Source organism: Gorilla gorilla, chromosome 15 (assembly GCF_029281585.2).
Source record: "Gorilla gorilla gorilla isolate KB3781 chromosome 15, NHGRI_mGorGor1-v2.1_pri, whole genome shotgun sequence".
Classification (NCBI taxonomy): Eukaryota; Metazoa; Chordata; class Mammalia; order Primates; family Hominidae; genus Gorilla; species Gorilla gorilla.
Window position 1 is genome coordinate 27,697,207 of NC_073239.2, and position 21,626 is coordinate 27,718,832.

General features: G+C 34.9%; 1 long non-coding RNA gene across 1 annotated transcript in view; it reads right to left on the minus strand.

The window, feature by feature from the left end:
- The window catches only part of LOC134757177 (uncharacterized), a 144,459-nt gene that overhangs the window by 23,817 nt on the left and 99,016 nt on the right, over positions 1-21,626 (minus strand). The window contains exon 3 of the long non-coding RNA XR_010130872.1: positions 20,672-20,726. This is a non-coding gene — a long non-coding RNA (uncharacterized lncRNA). The remainder of the gene's footprint in view (positions 1-20,671; positions 20,727-21,626) is intronic.

The window sequence follows — 21,626 nt, forward strand, 5'->3', positions numbered from 1 at the left end:
AAAGAGGAATACAGCTAACAAGGGAAGTGAAGGACCTCTTCAAGGAGAACTACAAACCACTGTTCAAGGAAATCAGAGAGGACACAAACAAATGGAAAAACATTCCATGCTCATGGATAGGAAGAATAAATATTGTAAAAATGGCCATACTGCCCAAAGTAATTTATAGATTCAATGCTATTTCTATTAAACTACAATTGACACATCACATAACTAGAAAAAAAACTACTTTAAAATTCACATGGAACCAAAAAAAGAGTCTGTACAGCTAAGACAAACCTAAGCAATAAGAACAAAGCTGAAGGCATCACGCTACCCAACTTCAAACTATACTACAAGTCTACTGTAACCAAAACAACACGGTACTGGCAGAAAAACAGATATATAAATAAATGGAACAGAATAGAGATCTCAGAAATAAGACCACATATCTACAGCCATCTGATCTTTGACAAAAGTGACAAAAACAAGCAATGGAGAAAGGACTCCCTATTTAATAAATGGTGCTGGGAAACCTGGCTAGCCATATGCAGAAAATTGAAACTGAACTCCTACTTTACACCATATACAAAAATTAACTCAAGTTGTATTAAATACTTAAATGTAAAATCCAAAACTATAAAAACCCTAGAAGAAAATCCAGGTAATACCATTCAGGGCATAGGCACAGGGAAAAATTTCATGATGAAAACATCAAAAGCAAAAATTGACAAATGGGATCTAATTAAATAAAGAGCTTCTGCATAGCAAAAGAAACTATCATCAAAATGAACAGACATCCTACAGAATGGAAGAAGAGTTTTGTAATCTATCCATCTGACAAAGGTCTAATATCTAGAATCTACATGGAACTTAAACAAACTTACAAGAAAAAAACAAACAACCCCATTAAAAGGTAGGCAGAGGACATGAACAGACACTTCTCAAAGAGAAGTCATTTATGCTGCCAGCAAACATGAAAAAAAAGCTCAACATCACTGATCATTAGAGAAATGCAAATCAAAACCACAACAAGATATCATCTCATGCCAACCTCATGCCAGTCAGAATAGCAATTACTAAAAAGTCAAGGAACAACAGATGCTGGTGAGGCTGTGGAGAAGTAGAAATGCTTTTTTTTTTTTTTTTTTTTTGAGGTGGAGTCTCGCTCTGTCACCCAGGCTGGAGTGCAGTGGCGCGATCTCAGCTGACTGCAAGCTCTGCCTCCCGGGTTCACACCATTCTCCTGCCTCAACCTCCCGAGTAGCTGGGACTACAGGTGCCCACCACCTCACCCAGCTAATTTTTTGTATTTTTAGTAGAGATGGGGTTTCACCGTGTTAGCGAGGATGGTCTTGATCTCCTGACCTCGTAATCCGCCCGCCTCTGCCTCCCAAAGTACTGGGATTACAGGTGTGAGCCACTCCACCTGGCCCCGAAATGGTTTTACACAGTTGGTGGGAGTGTAAATTAGTTCTACCATTGTGGAAGACTGTGCGGCAATTCCTCAAAGACATAGAGGCAGAAATACCATTTGACCCAGCAATCCCATTACTGGTACATAACCAAATAAATACAAATCATTCTATTATAAAGAAACATGCATGCGATTGTTCATTGCAGTGCTATTCACAATAGCAAAGGCATGGAATCAACCTAAATGCCCATCAATGATACGCTGGATAAAGAAGATGTGGGGCTGGGGGTGGTGGCTCATGCCTGTAATCCCAGCACTTTGGGAGGCCAAGGTGGGTGGATCACCTGAGGTCAGGAGTTTAAGACCAGCCTGGCCAACATGGTGAAACCCTGTCTCTACTGAAAATACAAAAATTAGCCGGGCATGGTGGCATGTGCCCATTAGTAATCCCAGCTACTCAGGAAGCTGAGGCAGGAGAATTGCTTGAACTTGGGAGGCAGAAGTGGCAGTGAGCTGAGATCATGCCACTACACTTGAGCCTGGGTTACAGAGCAAGACTTTGTCTCAAAAAAAAAAAAAAAAAAGGAAGGAAGGAAAGAAGGAAGGAAGGAAGGAAGGAAAGAAGGAAATATGGTATATATACACCATGGAATACCCTGCAACCATAAAGTGGAATGAGATCGTGTCCTTTGCAGGGACTTGGATAGAACTAGAAGCCATTATCCTCAGCAAATTAATGCAGGAACAGAAAACCAAACACCACATACTCTCACTTATCAGTGGGAGCTTAACAAGGAGAACACATGGACAAAGGTAGGGGAACAACACACACTGGTGCCTGTTGTAGGGTGCAAGGGGGAAGGGAGAGCATCAGGATAAATAGCTAATGCATGAGGGGCTTAATACCTAGGTGATTAGTTGACAGGTGCAGCAAACCACCATGGCACACATTTACCTATGTAACAAATATTCACCTTCTGTGCATGTATTCTGAAACTTAAAATTAAATTAAATTTTTTAAAAGTTTCAAGAAAATACTGTCCAGGAAAATGGGTTGATGTACTCTTTGAAAGAACAATACTGTGTTAATAAAGACTGACAATGGAAGGAAACCATGATTACTCTCAAACACAACGACAACCCGACCCTCTCATTTTCTCCATTTCTAAGTGAAATGCTGGAGGCAGGGGAAGGTGTTGAAGTTAAAATAAGAATTAAAGAATTGGCACTGCCATGCATGCTCTTTGAGCTAATGTTATTAACATATCCTCTGTCCAGCAATTTATTCAGGTTAAACATCAGAAAGGGGTAAGGTAAGTGTCTATTTTTACAATACAGCTGGGGTTTGAAAACTTACGGTTTGAACACAAAACACGTTATTAAGCTGAGGTTTTTCAAAGCAGGAACATCTCATGAAATTGATTTGCTAGGGTTTCATTTGAAAATGTAATGACAAGTATTCAGTTGAAGACCAGGATCCCAATCTCTGCATGCATATTTATCAATTTCTTTTGGGGGAAAAATCCAGGTGACTCCAAATTTAGATTTTGGCCCTGATCTTGTTTATTTTGTACCTGAAACATGTTACATACAGCCTAGGTCAATGGGACAATAAGTCATTCTTTAAGGTAATTACTGAGTGCCTGCTATTTTAATTGAATTTTAGGGACAGCAAGATGTATGATGAAGTACATCATATAAGGGTCTTCAAGGAACTTGTAAAATTTTGAGAAAATAGGTGACTACATTAAAGGATTTTAATGTAAAGTAGTACAAGTGATTGATACAGAATATAAGAGTCAGCGGAGTGATAGAGAACATTATTCTTTACAATCTGAATCATGTTACATGAAATGACAGTAATTCAATCCTCAACTAGAAATCTCAACTAGACGTCAGTATTGCCTGAGTATGTTCACTCTCCACAGTTCAAAACAGCCGTTTGGTATCCTTTTCTCTCTTCTCAAACCATTAACATTCCTCCCCAACTCTAGGCTCATGACCCAGCTCCGTAATTCATTAAAGAAATAAAAACAGTCATAATTCAGATTACCTCACTCTCCAGCTAAAAGCTATATAAAAGCTTCCCACTGCCTTAAAATAGAATCCAAACTTTTACCTACAAGTATGCAAGGCTGCAGATGATGTCTTCTCTGCTTCCCTCTCCCTCCCCATTTTCATACTTCTCTCCACTCTGCACTCTTGGTTCCACTCTCATTGACATTTTACTTCCTTGAATAGACCCAACTTATTGCTGTCTAATGACTTTGTACCCACAGTTACCTTTGCCACAAATATCCTTCCTTTCCTTTGGCTTTCTCATGGTCAGCTTCTACTTATCATTCATTTCTCAGCTCAAATTCCACCTCTTAAGAAATGCTTTCCTAAACCTGGGTGTCCATCAACAGATGAATAGATAAAGAAAATTGGGTACATATACACAATGGATTACTATTCAACCATAAAAAAGAATGAGATCCTCTCATTTGCAACAACATAGATGGAATTGGAGGACATTAAATTAAGTGAAATAAGCCAGGTACAGAAAGAAAAACTTAGCATATTCTCACTAATCTGTGGTAGCTGAAAATTAAAGCAATTGAACTCATGGAGATAGAGAGTAGAAGGATGGTTACTAGAGGCTGGGAAGGGTATTTGGGAGTGGGAAGGAAGTAGGGATGGTTAATGGGTACAAAAATATAATTAGAAGGAATGAATCAGATCTAGTATTTGATAGCACAACAGGGTGATTACAGTCAACAATAATTTATTGTATATTTTATAATAACTAGAGAAGTATAATTTGAATGTTTATAACACAAATTATAAATGTTTGAGGTGACAGATACTCCATTTACCCTGATATGATTATGCATTGTCTGTATCAAAATATCTTGTGTATCCCATAAATATAGACATCTACTATATACCCATAAATTTTTTAGTGCCTTTCCTTACTATCTTATCTAAAGAAGCTCTACTGCATCCCTTCCCCTAAATTAAGCATTTTCTTTTGTATAGCTTATCTTGTTTTTACTTTAGGACTGTGGCTTTCTAAAATTATCTTGTTTATTTATCTACTTTGGTTTTGACTGTCTTGTACCACTGGAATGGAAGTTCTATTGGGAAAGGAACCTGTCTGACATCTCCAGTGGCTTACCCTATGCCTGATTTATGAAACTCAAAAAATATCTGCTGATTGAATTAATGAATGCATAACTAACAGAATGGCTAAGCCTGAAAGTAAATGTGCAAAGGAGAGCTATACAATGTGTGATATTTGTAGATTAATCCTTAGACTTGATGGAGCAGTATTGGCTTCCAAACCTGATATTCAAGTATAGAGACACTCTTTCTCCCTTTGTTGTCAGTAAGTGTATGGTTACCTTATAGCATCAGAAAAATCCAATTTATCTGTGGTTTGAGCTGATAGTCAAAGGAGTAACAAATATTTATTAAATGATATTGACTTTATATTATTTTCACCCACTAATTTTGCACTTATGTATTTTTATAATATTTCCTGTTGTCCAGCTAGTTGGACAGTTCTTCTATCAATAACAAATTTGTTAGTGTAATACAGCACAATTACATATTCATAAGTATGCCAAAGAATGCAAATACCCTTGAGTAATTAACGTTCTCTAGTTATATTACCCAGAAACCTATGGTATGACACCCTCCTCTAAACCCCTAAAGAATAAGAAGATTCTAGTTTACATGAGCTGTACTATCGAAAAGCTGAAAGAATATTTACTGTTGCATAGGATGTTATGCTTTCTTAATGAAGTGAAGAACACATTCAGTGAAATATGTATTTCTCTTAATGTTTCTTAATTTAATATTGAACATTTCTTTCTTTAAGTGGACTTTGGGAGAGTAAAAAGAAATCCAACAGATTCAAATTGGAGGAAGCAGTCAAGAGTGTTAAAATAATTCTCTACACATTTTTCTTTGCACACATTTAATTTACATGAATCTCAGCAATAGCTTTGAAAAGCAAGTACCTCTTAAGAGACTTTTAGTTACTTTTAGTACCACTCTCTGGGTTCTTATAGCCACTTTAAAATTAAGGTGGCTTGGGGAAAAACTCATACCATTCCTGAAAAGAAGCTCTTCAAGTAAAAAGAAAAAAAAAAAACCTTTTTTCTTCTCTTAATTTTATTCTTCCCACTATTTCCTTTAATGTACTTACTAATATAATGCAAGATAATGTTGCACATAAGTTCTGAACATGTAGTTTTGGACTGATAATTTCATAGGTTAGAAGATTCAGTCAGAACACTCATTAGATTACTATGTCTTCTATCCTATTCTATAATTTTTCTTATATCCATATGTCTATCCAAACACAAAAGACAGTGGCTGCTCTCTGCTGAGAAATGAAATGGAAATCTCCATTACAATACATTGTCTCCTGTATGAATGCTCTGCATTTCCAGCTGTCTTCACTGTATTAACTGATGTCATCTTGTAGATTTGTAGCCTTGTCTAAACTGCTCTTGCAATGACACTAATAATAAAAAGATACATCATGAGCAGCAGTTATTAATATATAACACTAATTACATAAAACATTGCTTTGTCTAGCACTACGATATTACATTAAAAACTGCCCTATCATCTTCACTTAACATCAACATAGTCTATACATGGAGAACTATATTTTGAAAGGGAACTTGGTTAACTCTTTTTAAAGTCTTATGAAAAGTGGCTTTGAAATTATGCTATATCACCAACCAAGCCATTATATAAATTTGCTTTTGTGAATGAAGATCAATCTGAGTAGCAAAAGTTTAATAATACAAAACGAATATGAATTATTCAAAAAGGAGCAAGCATTTAATGTTTTTTAATGAAAATGCAGATAATAAAAGTGGAAATGTCCTACCAATTTGGGGCTTTTTTGCAATTTTGTACTTCCCACTCATGTAACTATAAAAAATGCTTTGCAATATGGAAAGAGCATGGAAATCACCATTTTGAAACATACTGAATCAATGTATGCCTTTATTGGCTAGAACTTTTCTTGCTAATTGCATACTTAAATACCTTGCAGTCGAGAGATAGATTGGAAAGGGAGAGAATGTAACCAAATTTTATTAATCAATAATTTATAGTAGAGCATGAAATGTTTAAAATTCTATCTGGGATCACAATAAAATGTGTCAAATGGTCATGGTCTTTAGGACATTAGTCTTTCAGTAAGCCTGGCTAACTCTAGCAGTGCCCCAGAAATGGATATATGAGAAGAAACTCTAGATGTTGGCATCAGAATTACAACTGTGTTTCTCATTTTTCTGTCCGGTCATTCCCACATTTGGTTTTCTTGTTTTTTCCACCCTCCAGTTCTTTTAAAGTTATAAGTTAGATCTCAGTCCCCACCCACCTCCTTGGTTTGTCAATTGGTTTCTATTATCCCAACATATGTCAATATCCAAGATGCTATTTCTATTGTCTACCTGGTGGCTTTATGAACTTTGATCATAAGTAAGAGAAGAGGTACTATTCCTCCTCATCTTTTCACCTGCTCTTCATTGGGCCTTCCCACTTCAAACCAGTCACTTATACCTCAACTTTGTCCTTGCTAGGTCCTTCCTTGTGTAATAGAGGAACGAACAGGTGCCAGTACCTCTCAGGTGGTTGAGCCTCTGGAAAATGGTGGGGGGATGGTATCTAAAACAGAGGACTATCTCAAGGGCATCATCAGAGTATGCAGTGGATGCTTGATTAGAGCCTGAGGAATTTTCAGTGATTCAATCACATACATTGCTGAATGAGAGGGAATGTGTCACAGCTATCTGCAAATGTCATATGAGGCAAATGTGCACATGTTCTACAGAAAAAAAAGGGGCAACCAACAGGACTTCCATTTCCATAAAAATGTTACTTATGTGTTAGATTGAATGTTACATTTTTTAGTCCAAGGCAAAAGATTAATATCTATCTTAGGTTGTATCTGAGTGGAGAGAAGAATCCAACAAACATTGTTTAAGGAACTATGAGTCTAGACAACTTGGAATCTCTAGTTCTTAGACCTGGTATGTGTAGGGTACCTACTAAATTAATGAATGCTACACGGAAAAATAAATTAATAAAATAAGCTGGCATTCTAAAAAGAAAAATACAATTTCAACAAATAGGATCTTTGAAGAAAATGCTTTTCAAATAAAATAATGAAGAAATTGCACAAACAATGTGAATTTAGATAGGTAAACAAAGCAAGAAGAAAATAATATAATCTGTGTATGGGTAGAAATATAAAGACTATAATAGTTTTAAAATCAAGGAGGCAAAATATAGAACTGACTAGGAAAATGGATATGGCATAATGTTCTTTTTGGTCCTGTGAGCAGATCAACGATAACTTCTACTTATTCTGTACACTCTGAAAGACTGATAATTGAGGAGGTAAACTCAGTAAAGGCAAAGAATCTGTGAGTCACCAAAATAAATAAATAAATAAAATAGTCTGATTCTGATGGATTTTGGTTGGACTTAGAATGTGTTTTAGAGATACACTACAAAACATAGGCCCTTCAAAAGAAACAAGAATTGTATGGCGCATCTACCTCCAACTCTGTAGACTACTATAAAATTTTCAAATTTGAGGAATACTTCAAAGTAACCAAAAATATTATAACTTTATCAATCTGGTAAGTTCTCTGTCAGGACCGATTCATTTGCTATTTATTGTATTACCTCATTTGCTATTCATTGCCATTTGTACTTTTATCATCATAACTTAGCATTAATTACCACAGCATTAAAATAAAATTCCATTGTAATTCTATATTAATGGCATAAATGTCTCAAAGTGACACCTATGTTTAGCAATTTATTTTATCTATCAAACAGATGTCCATTTATTTTTAAAGACCTTTTCCACATAATTATAGGTAATGTCTAATTATCAAGTCAATATATTGATTATTTTTCATTAGAGTTATCTAATGGAGACTTGCCATTCTATTATTTGAGAACGAGAATTTCATCATTAATTGAATCTTGATTTTATAAATAAGAAAAAAATAATAATTTACTTTTACAAAGGGGCTTTTTTTCTCATTAGAATACACTTAGTTAATTCTATTCATTATCTAACCAACTATAAATTATCTTCCCAATAATTTTTAATATGGTTTGATATGTTCTTAAAAAGAAATCCTAATTATAACGCATCTCTATGTCAGTCATCTGTCAAAAGTGGTTTTAGTTCATAACTTTGACATGCAGAATATTCAATATTCTCCTTAATTCATTGTATATTTTGGCCTCTATTTTCTTTGCAAATATAATTAGTCAGCATATTGTATCTCTTTTGTCAGGAAAAGACAAACCTGACTCTAATCTTAATTAAATAATCCAGCCCAAAAATCAGATATCAGATCTGTATCATACAATAAGATTCACTTATTGAAGGACCCATTTTGGGAGTGATCCTTAGACTGCTCCATAATCCCTGGACTAGGGAAACCAAAGAGCACTACTGTCACTGAAAAATATCAGTTGGGCCAAGAGACTAGATCCAAGAAAATTTGACTAACAAACTCTGCAGCTTCAAACTATAGCTACACTTACTATTTAAAAAAAAACCCACTGTGTAAAAATTAAACACCTCTCATTTTTCTGTTAGCAATTATCAAACTTTGGAGTATGAAAGAATCACTAATTTCCAATCCCAGAAATTCTGATACTCATGGATCTGTGGGTACAGCCCAGCCACTGCATTTTTACCAATAGGTCATGGAATGCCAGTGCAAATGAATAATGTTCAACACATAGACAAATATCCTGAAACTCTAGAACATAAAATATTTTTAATAGAATAAATACATCTTATGAGGATATGCAAATTAATCATAATTTTTTCATCTCTTTCTGAGTTTAAGCTACAGGTTGATCACATTGCTCAAGAATCAGACCAGACTATTAGAAAGAGCTACAGAGGCCGGGCGCAGTGGCTTATGCCTGTAATCCCAGCACTTTGGGAGGCAGAGGCGGGCATATCATGAGGTCAGGAGACTGAGACCATCCTGGCTAACAAGGTGAAGCCCTGTCTCTACTAAAAATACAAAAATTAGCCAGGTGTGGTGGCACACACCTGTAATCCCAGCTACTCGGGAGGCTGAGGCAGGACAATTGCTTGAACCTGGGAGGTGGAGGTTGTAGTGAGCAGAGATTACGCCACTGCAATCAAGTCTGGTGACAGAGCGAGACTCCGTCTCAAGAAATAAAAATAAATAAATAAATAAATAAAAATTAAAAAAAGAAAAGAAAGAGTTACAGAAAGACATTTGGTCCCAAGGTGACACTGGACTCTCTGAACTTGAGGGAAAGTGTAGAATTCAAAAGGGTTCCAAAAAGAGCTGTCTCTTCTCCATCTACTAGGTTACTTGAGCCTATCTGAAAGGAGTTTTAAAATCCATGGATAGATAAAATCTCTAAAAAATTAACTCTTGCCAGGTGCAGTGGCTCATGCCTGTAATCCCAGCACTTTGGGAGGCTGAGGCGGGAGGATCACGAGGTCAGGAGATCAAGACCATCCTGGCTAACAAGGTGAAACACCATCTCTACCAAAAATACAAAAAAAATTAGTCTGGCTTGGTGGCGGGCACCTGTAGTCCCAGCTACTCAGGAGGCTGAGGCAGGAGAATGGCGTGAAGCCAGGAGGCAGAGCTTGCAGTGAGCCAAGATCACGCCACTGCACTCCAGCCTGGGTGACAGCACGAGACTCCGTCTCAAAAAAAAAAAAAAAAAAAAATTAACTCTTGCCTGTGACTCTAAAAATTTTACAAGCAGCTTTGAGGAAACAAAGTATGTTTAAAGCTTTTCAGTCCCAGTAATATTAATTGACGAATATTATAGCACTCTATAGAACACAGTGTGAATACTGAAACCAAGTGTTTGTGAATGCGTGTGTCAGTCCCATCACCTCAATTTAAAGATGTGTTACCTGCTATGATTTACAGGTACGAGGAACTAAAAAAAAGACACTACCACTTCACACCATGAAGTGGTCCAATCATACCCTGTTACCTGTGTTAATAATTAACAGTTGCAGAAATATAAGGATATAGGTCTATAATTCTCTGTTAATTATGTTATGTGTGAATATGCTAATACAACCCTGATTTTGTCTTAAGACTTCTAATGAAATTGAACTCAAATACTTTTTATAACCGAAAATATTTTAAAGTAAGTTTGAAAATCTAGAGTTCCTCTATTTATGACAAACCAACAGCCAATACCATACTGAATGGGCAAAAACTGGAAGCATTCCCTTTGAAAACTGGCACAAGATAGGGATGCCCTCTCCCAGCACTCCTATTCAACACAGTATTAGAAGTTCTGGCTAGGGCAATCAGGCAAGAGAAAGAGATCAAGGGTATTCAATTAGGAAAAGAGGAAATCAAATTGTCCTTGTTTGCAGATGACCTGATTTTATATTTAGAAAACCCCACCATCTCAGCCCAAAATCTCCTTAAGCTGATAAGCAACTTGAGCAAAGTCTCAGGATACAAAATCAATGTGCAAAAATCACAAGCATTCCTATACACCAATAACAGACAAACAGAGAGCCAAATCATGAGTGAACTCCCATTCACAATTGCTACAAAGAGAAAAAAATACCTAGGATTCCAACTTACAAGGGATGTGAAGGACCTCTTCAAGGAGAACTACAAACCACTGTTCAATGAAATGAAAGAGGACACAAACAAATGGAAGAACATTCCATGCTCATGGATAGGAAGAATCAATATCGTGAAAATGGCCATACTGCCCAAGGTAATTTATAGATTCAATGCCATTCCCATCAAGCTACCAATGACTTTCTTCACAGAATTGGAAAAAACTACTTTAAATTTCATATGGAACCAAAACAGAGCCTGTATTGCCAAGACAATCCTAAGCAAAAAGAACAAAGCTGGAGGCATCACGCTACCTGACTTCAAACTATACTACAAGGCTACAGTAACCAAAACAGCATGGTATTGGTAACAAAACAGAGATATAGACCAATGGAACAGAACAGAGGTCTCAGAAATAACACCACACGTCTACAACCATCTGATCTTTGGCAAACCTGACAAGAACAGGAAATGGGGAAAGGATTCCCTATTTAATAAATGGTGCTAGGAAAACTGGCTAGCCATATGTAGAAAGATGAAACTGGATCCCTTCCTTACACTTTACACAAAAATTAATTCAAGAAGGATTAAAGACTTAAACGTTACACCTAAAACCATAAAAACCCTAGAAGAAAACCTAGGCAATACCATTCAGGACATAGGCATGGGCAAGAACTTCCTGTCTAAAACACCAAAAGCAATGGCAACGAAAGCCAAAATTGACAAATGGGATATAATTAAACTCAAGAGCTTCTGCACAGCAAAAGAAACTATCAGAGTGAACAGGCAACCTACAGAATGGGAGAACATTTTTGCAATCTACCCATCTGACACAGGACTCATATCCAGAATCTACAAAGAACTTAAACAAATTTACAAGAAAAAAACAACCACATCAAAAAATGGACAAAGGATACGAACAGACACTTCTCAAAAGAAGACATTTATGCCACCAACAGACACATGAAAAAATGCTCATCATCACTGGTCATCAGAGAAATGCAAATCAAAACCACAATGAGATACCATCTCACACTAGTTAGAATGGTGATCATTAAAAAGTCAGGAAACAACAAATGCTGGAGAGGATGTGGAGAAACAGGAACGCTTTTACACTGTTGATGGGAGTGGAAACTATTTCAACCATTGTGGAAGACAGTGTGGCGATTCCTCAAGGATCTAGAACTAGAAATACCATTTGACCCAGCCATCCCATTACTGGGTATATACCCAAAGGATTATAAATCATGCTACTATAAAGACACATGCACACGTATGTTTATTGTGGCACTATTCACAATAGGAAAAACTTGGAACCAACCCAAATGTCCAACAATGATAGATTGGATTAAGAAAATGTGGCACATATACACCATGCAATACTATGCAGCCATAAAAAGGATGAGTTCATGTCCTTTGCAGGGACATGGATGAAGCTGGAAACCATCATTCTCAGCAAACTATCGCAAGGATAGAAAACCAAAGACTGTATCTTCTCACTCATAGGTCAGAATTGAACAATGAGAACACTTGGACACAGGGCCAGGAACATCACACATGGGGGTCTGTAGTGGGGTGGGGAGCAGGGGGATGGATAGCATTAGGAGAAATACCTAATGTAAATGACAAGTTAATGGGTGCAGCAAACCAACATGGCACATGTATACCTATGTAACAAACCTGCATGTTGTGCCCATGTACCCTAGAACTTAAAATATAATAATAAAAAAAGAAAATCTAGAGCTCCTATTTTATGGAATATGTCTGATATTACTTTTTCTAAAACATACATAGTATTTAGCTATAGGCTGTGTGTCTCCTTGCCAAAGTTAAAATATTTTTTTTTACAATCTAGATAAATTAGATGAATAATAAATATGACTGACATCAGAAAAATCAGTTCAATAGACATACAATTATTCACTTAATTTGGGGAAGAAGGGAAGTTACTAAAGATTGCTCCCATTAAGGACTAGATAGATGCAGGCAGCAACTGATGAATCAACTAGTACATCCTAAAGCATTGTCTTCAAATAAACTACACATTTTTACTGATTATATCTGCATATGTGTGAGTGGTTATACACCCCCATACACACACATTCACATACATATATACACACACACATATACAACACACATATATAAAGAGAGACATACTATTTTTTTAGATTATGTGAACCCCTAACAGTTTCTTTCTTAAAGTCTTGTACCAAATTGCCACAAACACCAACCATGATGTAAATAAAGTAGTATTTGTGAAAATAACTTTCACTCAAATTATTTTGGAGTAAAACTTACTAAATATTTTAGAAGCAATATTAAGAAAATGGTAATATTATAATATATTATGTTATTTTCTCTCACTTTTGAAGGAATTTGACTTCCTGAAGTCCACTAAGCAAGAAGAAAAAATAAAAGAATAAATTACTGCCTAAATGTCTTTTTAAACAATCTTTTCAAAATTATTTTTTGTTTTGTGGAATAACCCTTCAATTCAAATGAACTAAACAATGAAACTGGCAACATAAAATATAAAAAATTTTTAGCAGCTGAAATGTTTTTTAAAATACCTACCTATTTAATATTTACTTTCATTTAAAAGGTTCAATGCTTTATGGAAAGTAAAAGAAAATATTGAACTCACCAAGCTCCAGTTTATTTCTTTAAATTTAGATTTCAGTCTGCAGTGTGATGTATAGCCTTGTAAATGTATGACTTACATTTATATGATTAGTGTATCTGTGACAAACCTTCAACTGTCTTTTTTGTATACAGTAAATCATAATCAGCCTGTGAACTTTTATGTGGAAAGTGCTGTTTTACATTTATCAGGCTTTACATTTTCTAACTCTGTGGATCCAAGTAATTTACTAGGCACAAGATAGCACTGAGTAAACATTTGTTGAATTTTTTAAAACAGTAATTATAAAAACAGACTAAGTTAATATAAATAAAAATATTGAAGAGTAAAAATTTTAGAAATATTTAATAATATATATTAGTTAGAACAAATTCTGTCTATGTAAAGTTTGGCTAACAATAATTAGCAATATAAATCCCTTGAATTGGTAGCCAGACTCTCAGAGAGTGAGCATATAAAAACTTTATTTGAAAACCTATTAAAATATAGATAAACAGTTTTTGGCATAGAACAGTGAGGAGATGCAAGTAAGGACCACGGAAGCAAGATAAATTGAGATCACTCATTCCTGACATCATGATGATATTGCAATCTTGGATATCAAATATAGAAATTAAATCTAAGAAAAAACTTGTCTGTCTGGAAGGTGCAAAATTAACATCTAGAGTACATCAAGAAAAAAAAGTTTAATAATTGGGGAACCGTTGGGGGAAAAGATGGATTTTATGCTATTTTTAATATTAAGCAGGAATGCAGTTTATCATTTTTGGCATTCAGAAGTGGACCACCCATGAACCCCAACAATAGAAATTCGTGCTCATGGACTCCAACTCCAATTTCCTCTTCTTGTCGACCCCACCAACCTGCCCATTCAGAATCTATGGCCAGACTGACTGGTGAAGGGTTTTCCCTCCCAAAGTCGGTCTACAATGACTGGTAGAAGCGACTACTTCTTCAAGTGCACAGACACCAAGGCAAGGCAGCAAGGATAATAAAGAATCAGGGAAACAAAACATCACCTAAGGGACAAAATAAAACCCCAATAATAAACCCTCAACACTAGAGATCTATAAACTAACTGACAAAGAATTCAAAGTAATAATATTGAAGAAGCTCAGTAAGCTACAACAAATACAGATAAACAACAATAAAAATCAGGAAAACAATACAAGATTTTGGCAAAAATATAGAAAGCATGCAAAAGAACCAAACAGAAGTTCTGGAGCTAAAAAATACAATAACTGAACTGAATACTTCAATAAAGAACTTGAAGAGCAGCTCAATCAAGCAGAATAGTCAATAAACTCCAAGACAGGTCATTTGAAATTATCCAGTCACAGGAGAAAAGAGAATAAAGAAGAAATAAACTCTATAGAACTTACTGGACACTGTCAAGTGAACTAAAATACGCATTATGAGAATTTCAAAAAGAGAAGAGACAGGGAAAGGAATAGAAAGCTAATTTAGAGAATTAATGACTGAAAACTTGCTGAAAGTAGGAAGGGAAATGGACATTCAGATATTGAAGTCCCAAAGTCCTCAAATAAGTTAAACTTAAAAAAGTCTACAGTAAGACACATTAATGAAATTATCGAAGATGAAGAGACAGTAAGCAGCAAGAGAAAGCAACTCACCACATTCAAGAAGGCTTACATAAGACTATCAGTGATTCCTCAAAAGAGACACACAGGCCTGAAGATAGTAGAGTGATATAGTCAGCGAAAGAAAGCAAAACACTATCAACTAAGAATACTATACCTAGCAAAACTGTCCTTTAAAAATGAAGGAGCAATAAAGACTTCCCAGACAAACAAAAATAGAGAGAGTTCATCACCACTAGATGCCTTAGAGAAATGTTAAAGTGGATTTTTCAAGTTGAAATGAAAGAACACTAAACAGCAACATGAAAACCCATCAGAGTATAAATCTGAATGGTAATTGTAAATATATAGACAAATACAGAATAATGCAACCACTTTACTCTAGCATAAACATTAAAAGACAAAAGTATTAAGCATGACTATAACCACAAAAACTTTTAATGAATAATAATATAAAAACAAAGAAATTCTGGCATCAATAATATCAACTGTATGTGAGGGATGTGGAAGTACAGAGTTTTGTATGTAATTGAAGTTAAGTTGTTTTCAGCTTAAAATATACAATTATAATTATAAGAAGTTTTATGCAAGCCTCATGGTAACTACAAAGAAAAACTTCTAGCATATCCCAACGAGTAATAATAATACATAGAAAGGGATAGAAGTATGTAACTTTAAAAAATTATCAAATAACAAATACAACAAGAGAGGATAAGGGAAATAAGAGAACTACAAAATAGAAAACAATTAACAACATGGCAATAATAATTCCTTAGCTATCAATAATTACTTTAAATGTTAATGAATTAAACTCACCAATTAGAAATAGAATAGATAAATGGGTTAAAGAATTAGATCCAACTGTATAATCCATACAAGAGATGCACTTTTCATTTAGGTACACAAATAGGCTGAGAGTGAAGGAATTTCACTGGAAAAAGATACTTCATGCAAATGGTAACCAAAGGAGATCAGGAGTGGCTCTTTTTATATAAGACAAAATAGAGATATTAGTCCAAAACTGTCACAAAAGGCAAAGAAGGTCATTATATAATAAAATTGTCAATTTGACCAGAACTTATAACAATTATAAATAAATATGCATCAAAATCAGAGCATCTAACTATATAAAATAAACATTGACAGCTCTGAAGGAGAAATAGATAGCAATACCATAATAGTTGAAGACTTCATATCCCACTTTTAATCATGGAAAAAATGGGCAAAGAACTGAATAGACATTTTCTCAAAGAATATGTACAAATGGCCAACAGGTATATGAAAAAATGCTCAATATCATTAGTCATCAGGGAAATGCAAATTAATATCACAATAAAATTAAATTAAAACCTCACACCTGTTATAATGACTAATATTTAAAAAATAACAATTGGTAGTGAGGATGTGAAGAGAAAGAAACTCTTGTACTAATGGTGGCACTGTTAATTGCTATAGCCGCTATGGAAAAGGGTGTAGAGATTCCTCAAAAGAACAAAAATAAAACTTCCGTACAATCCAGCAATTTGATGTCTGGTTGTATATCCAAAGGAATAGAAATCAGGATTTCGAAGACATATCTGCACTCCTATGTTCATTTCAGCATATTCACAACAGTCAAGATACGAAAGCAACATAAAAGCTCATAAATGGATAAAATGATAATGAAAACGTGGCACATAAATGCAAGAAATATGACTAAGTCTTAAAAAGAAAGGCAATCCTGCCATTTGCAACAACATGAATGAACCTGAAGGACATTATGGTAAGTGAAGTAAGTCAGACACAGAAGGACAAATACTGCATGAAACCACTTATATGAGGTATCTAAAATAGTGAAACTCACAGAAACAGAGTAGAAAGGTGGCTATCAGGGGTTAGGGAATGGCGAAATAGAGAGATATTAGGAAAGGGGTACAAAGTTTCAGTTGCACAAGATAAATAAGTTCTACAGATGTACTTTACAATGTAGTGCCTATAGTTAATAATATTGTATTACATACTTAAATATTTACTCAGAGTAGATCTTAAGTGTTATTATCACAAATAACAACAATAACAAATTAATTAATAAATAAGGCAAGAAGGAAGAAGTGGATGACCCATGAACTGAGTTAAAAAGAATGCTGTATCAGTAAAGTTAGACGGCATATGGGATTGGAGAGAGTGGCACACAATATCCATTCCATCTTCCTTTCAACGTGTTATATTTCCAAGATTCCTTTGCAGATGGGTTGAGATGTTATCCATGCTCAAGCAATATGAGAAACTAACATGAGATTTGGAAGCAGGAGCATGGTAGGTCTGTGCTCCCACTGATTCTGCTGTTTCTGCTTATTGGCATGTTCATGGTAACACTGGACTTTTCTGTGGCAGCATCAGCAGAAGTCCCAGTGACGAGTGACCAACTTAATAGGTATTGAAAGCCAAAACGGAGCACATTCATTTTAGTACATTTTTCTCCTGTAATGAGAATATATGATCTGGAAATTGAGGGTGTGTTCTTTTGCAAAAATTTCCTTCTTCATCCCACAACATTGACCTCTTTTGATTTAGAGGCTATAATTTCCAAGAAAGTAATATTTCCACAAGATAGCACACTGGTTCCTACAACTGGAAGTTAAAACTACTAACAGGCTATTTGGGTGTCCTTATGACCATAAAGTTTTTTTTAAAAAAGAGGAGAAAAAAAGAGGTTACTCTGTTGGATAGGAAGATTGATCTTGGTTTTAAGGGGATTCAGGGTTGGTATTAAAGTGTGTATCAGGCAGCTTGTAAGAATCTGTGTTTTACAGGACTTGTTGGGATGTGTCATCAAATTACCATGTCCAGAGTTAAAAATTCATGTACAATTTCAGCAGTTCAAGATAGCCAAGGCCACCAGTGGCTCAGACCCATAAAGAATGAAGATTGGCTTTAACCCACCCACCATCTAATGCCATAGAGCTAAGGATATAACAGGAGCATGAAATTCAGAGTAGAAAAAGGATGCTCTGAATACCAATCATCATCTTATGACCATTCAGATAAACAAATGCCATATTTACTTCCGTTTTCTTTATGTATTTTATTCTATGTAGACATATTTCCTTTTTTATATTCCATTCTCCCACTTCATAGTATGTGTTGTTTTTTGATAACTTTATTAAATATGTAGACGGGAAGATAAGTGCACTGGAAGAGGAATTGACATCATCCAGAGGAGTCTATGACTAATAGAAGCTTGGCTTCTTTTGGGAACAGTATAAGTAGGTTTTATTTGTATGGGAGAATCATTGCATTGGATTGGGTGAAAATTGATTGTTGTAGATAATATTGTTTGGAAATGTATGTACATGAAGAGAAGCATGAATGGTCAGGAAATGGACAAACAGAAGAATAGTGGGAGTTCTGGTGGATTTGTGCTCACTGTCCACACCACCATCAATACTAAGCTTTCCTACACTTTTGATGCTGATAAGCTAAAATCCACATTTCTGAGTCTCTTTTGCAGATGGAACACAGAATGTGGTTTAGGTTTGGACAATAAAATATAGTAACGTGATATTTGAAAGGAGGGTAGTTTGAAAGCCACAGGTCTACCGTTTCTGTTGGTCAGCATAATCATAGGGGCCCTGGATTTTTCTACAACAGCATTTTCACAGATCCCAGTGCCCAATAATTTCTGAATATTGAAAGGCCTCCAGGCATCCATTTTTGCTTGTGCCAATATAACAGATGTAATGTGGCTCTGGAGTCAACAGTACATAGTTTTCTAATCTATGGGTTGCATACCTAAAGCTGTATTTCTAGAGCGTATGGTTGCAGTGACAGTACTACAGATCCTTAATTACAACAGAAGTAGAAATTCTCCGGGTGGGTTACTTCTGAGGTACTGGATCCTGTTATCCCGGCTTTCCAATAAATTTGTATGAACTTAATTCCTGTATTAAATCCTTTTCTGCTTTAAATAGCCAGAGTAGTTTCAGATATCTTCAACTTAAGCCTGATTCAAACAGATGGTATACTGAGAAAGAAACACAATTAACCAAATTAAACCATTCTATGTGATGAAAATCCGTCCTTTCTGAGCATAATGTGAACTGGAAACAATAATGTGTTGGGAATAGAGATAATTTCAGTAGAAACGATGTTGACTGATTTATCAAGAAATTAAACAGAGTTATAATTTTCAATAAGTTCTTGCTTTTTATTGTTTTATAGCTAAGTTAAATGACTTCATTAATATAACTAGTTCTTTCTTACTTTGAACCCTGAGCTATCAGCTTTATTTATTAGTCACACACGTATTTTTATTTGAATTTGAATTTCATATTACTTTAATAGTCACAGTTTGTTATTTGCCACTTATTTGCTTCTTATAAACTATATATTTATCCACAAATTTTGACACCTGAAAAGCAATGATGCATATCCATATGGATGTTTTCATACTATAGAGATGAAAAAATGTATGTTATACAGATGATAAAATCTAACAGTTTTAGGAGAAAATGTCCTTATCTGTAAACAGAAAGAAAACTCATAATTAGGTTCAGTTAAGATCAAGTATTCAAATATAAATTAAATACTTTTATATTGATTTAATTTTTGTTGTAATCTCCAATTCTTTTTCAAGTCAAACTGAGGTATTTAAAGAAAGACACTCAGAGACACAGTAATTGGGTCATGTAAGTTTCTGAAATGGTGGCTGATTACAAAGGTCCAATCTGGGGTTAAAGAGGGCAATTTACCTGCAGTTTACTCAAAACACCAAATGTCTGATCAATTTAGTAGTTATCTAGCATGGATTTTGTTTGGATCTCCTGCTTCCACTTCTTTTCTTCTCAAGATGTCAAAAATGTGGAGTTGTGCAACCTTCTTATACTACCAAGGTGCATAGAATCACAGGTAATTAAGAAATATAGGTGGTCAGGGAAACATTATTAACTTTATTTAGCTTTGCTTGCCTGAACTAAAGCAGAAAGGACTTTCAGCTCTAAATAGGAAAAGAAGTAAACATCTACCTTAAGTAGCAATGCAGAATCTATTTTCCACAGATACTGAGGATTCACATTATCAGTAATTTTAGCATAAAAACAATTCTAGTAGCCATAAATTGTACATTCAAAGACAGTTCACCATCATAACTACAGGATTAAAAAAAATTCCCATGTAATACCTAATATACTGTTTCTACATTCTATGTTCTAATTCTCTGGATTTATAAATAATGACTGATATGTTCACTCTAGTTTTAATTTGTGTGAGTCTGATTTTGTTTTCCTACCATTGGAGAGAATAGACACATATATGTGTTTGGAAGACAGGAGTTTCTTTAAGATTTAATTATAGGTATAAATGTCCTATTTGAACTAGGCAAAATGCGTATTAAAAATGAAAGTTGTAATACATTACTTACCAAGTTGATTTCCTATTTTGTTAGGTATTGCTAGATGTACAACCTTTTTAAAATGCTGTAATTTCAAAAAAGTGAAAAACAATCATTAGAATATTTCTTGGAAATAATATAATAAAATATCAAATGATAGTTTTTTCCCAAAATACCAGCCCACATACATGGAATAATTCGATGTTGAAAAAATAAAAATTGTATAATTAGGAAAATAGTTTACACATGATGGATCCAGTGACTGTTCCTTTGCCAAAGGCTTTCTTTCCTTTCAAATGTTTCTGGAAGCTTATAGGATAGAAGTAAATTGTATGATAAAATGACTTCTAAATATCTTGGAGCCAACAGTACTTTATGTTGTCTCATCCCTACAGACAGCAGGAAACCCTCTTGTTGTCTAAGACAGTGTTTGATAATAACCTTTTGCTCCTTGTTATATTACTTGAAGTGCTCATCATTTGAGATATGTAATGTGTTGGGAATCTCCTACTGTCCTCTTCAATTGCCACACACCATACCTTCCATATTCTCTCTGCAAGCCATTTTTTAAAATCCTACTTTCCAGCTGAGTAGATGGAGGCACACAATATTTTCTGAGTATCCCATGAATTTCACATATGGAATTGGCAAGAAAATATGTGCTGACCTGTCCACCCTACCCCCACCCCCATGTATAGTCATAACAGACAGCAAAAACAAAGTTATAGTTGATATTTCCCCCTTTATCCATAATGTATCCAACACTTCAAATGTTGAATAGCATCTTAGAAAAGAAAAATAAAATTTGAACTAGATAAGAAATTAAGTTGCAAAACTCCCAAGAAGAGCAATATCTTTTAATACAAGATTTTAAATGAAATTAAAAGCAAAAAAACAAAAAAAAAACGGAAAAATGTCTTGGTGGCATGGATGCTTAAATTTTGGCACTAAATGCAGTGTAATTACCTGAGTAGTTATGGTTAGC